Raw genomic sequence first — 2,500 nt, 5'->3', positions numbered from 1 at the left:
ATATATACATATGTATATGTATGTGTGTGTATATATACATACACACATATATATATATATATATATATATATATATATATATATATATATATATATATATATATATATACATATATAATTATGTGTGTGTGTGTGTGTGTATGCGTGTGTATACATGTACATATGTATATATACATACATACATATATATATATATATATATATATATATATATATATATATATATATATATATATATATATATACATATATATATACATATATATATATATATATATATATATATATATATATATATATAGTCACACATATATATATATATATGAATATGAATTTATATGACTCACAAAACAAACACATTAACGTACACAACACAGATATAATAAACACTGTCACAGGAAGAAAAGAGAAAGCTCGCAACTTTCCATGAAGGTTTGAAACGTTGCACGTTTTCTCTTTTCTTAATGTGGCAGCGTTTTATTATATGTACATATATATATATATATATATATATATATATATATATATATATATATATATATATATATATATATGCATACATACATACATACATATATGCATACATACATACATACACACACACATATATATACATGTGTGTGTGTGTGTGTGTGTGTGTGTGTGTGTGTGTGTGTGTGTGTGTGTGTGTGTGTGTGTGTGTGTGTGTGTGTGTGTGTGTGTGTGTGTGTGTGTGTGTGTGTGCTGCTTGAGTGTTATTTCCAGTCATTAGCCTATGTGCGCCGGATGACGTGATTTCACGTCATAGGAATATTTCGCTCCGGCTGGATTCTATCTTATTGCGTCATGATCTCTCCCTCTAAATCCACGTTTTACATCGTAACTTATATATATATATATATATATATATATATATATATATATATATATACATATATACAATATATTTGTATAGACACATTTGATCTTAACTTGTCCAAAAGAATAAAAGAAATACAGAAACCGCTTCTCAGCATCCCGTAAAGTCGGGCGGGCGAAAAGCGCCGGGAAAGATCTCGCACGTGGAGGCTGCGTGCGCTTGTTATCTTCACGGCGGGAGCAGCGTTAGGCAAGTAATCGAATGGGTTAGAGACATTCAACTTAATTTTGAAGTGATGTCAAAAATCGTTATTTATTTTCACGTCCACTTAGCAATTTCGGAGCTCCATAGACGACAATAACACCCTTTTTTGCTCATGGGATTATAGCTGAAGATTAAACATTCTTAAAAAGTTAAGAAATGATATAACATATCGCTATCTTGAACATAACACAGAGATAGCGAGGGAGAGTGCAGGTGCACCGCAGGTACGCGAGGGCACAGTCCATATCCGTCCATTTAGCCTCTTCTTCCTTCCCCTTTTCACATTGTCTCCCCTTCCTGCTTGTTAAGTCACGCTTGAATGTATTTCGTAAGTCTTGCAATCAAGGATCAACTGCCTGAGAAGCTCGCCCTTGACCCAAGCACCCCGGAGGCAACAGGAGGTTCGGTAAATACCATGTCTGACTCCACGTAGAAAATCCATATACGAGTGAACTGTTACTTACACCAAAATACGATGACCTTGGGTTGTTTGGCAGGTCGAAATTAACGAATTGGGAATATGTGCTGTTGATAAAGCGACTTTTCCGTCATGATAGCAGGTTCGCTTTCCTTCGTGCGACAACAAAAGCGCGAATACATTGATTTTCAGATTATTCTGACATGATGCATTGTGTTTGCGTTATTCTCAGGACAAGAACGGTGGTACAGACTGATATATGGTAGTGTTGCTACTTCGCTTCTGCATCAAAGCCAGTAGTGGTACCTATTTTATTTTAGCGCACCACCTCAGGGTTTACCTTGAGAGTTAAAGTTTCTTCAAGATAGATACAGTATTTACACCACGAAACGTTCAATGCGGGATGGGGTTGAGCCGCACCATCTGGCACCAGCGGTCCCAAGTACTTATGGATTAGCTGTTAATCTCCCTTTGTACCAAGAAGGCGCTGGCATCGTGTCCTGCCAATTGACATGAATCGATGAAGGACAGAAGGAGGCGACCGACTGAATGAATAGTATCCGCTCACGACGGGATGTATTTTCGCCTACTCCCGCCCGAGAGGAAGACACCGAGCGCGCGACGCTTCGAGCCGGGGCGTTTTCCCGCTGCGAGCGAGCGAGGCCGCGCTGAACCTCTCAGAGCGTTTTCCACCCACCCTATCCTATGGTTTGCATGGCTGAGTCCACAATGGAAAGGCATGTTAAAATATTGCCATGTTCAGAGAACTTATTTTAGTTGAAAAAAACATGTTACAGCAATGTCTTTCAGTCGTATTCTATTGAACTTTGCCTTTATTCTTCACTTCTATGTGATAATACCAATGGAAAGTGGGGTATCAAAAAATATGTTTTATACTTATCATTTTTCCAAAACAAAAAGAACAATATAAGTTATCATACATGTACATACGACTATGTACATCTACCTCGTGGCGAGAC

This window comes from Penaeus japonicus, unplaced genomic scaffold (assembly GCF_977035675.1).
Source record: "Penaeus japonicus unplaced genomic scaffold, GWHDUDI00000001_assembly GWHDUDI00000005, whole genome shotgun sequence".
Classification (NCBI taxonomy): domain Eukaryota; kingdom Metazoa; phylum Arthropoda; class Malacostraca; order Decapoda; family Penaeidae; genus Penaeus; species Penaeus japonicus.
Note: the sequence above shows the minus strand (reverse complement) of the source record.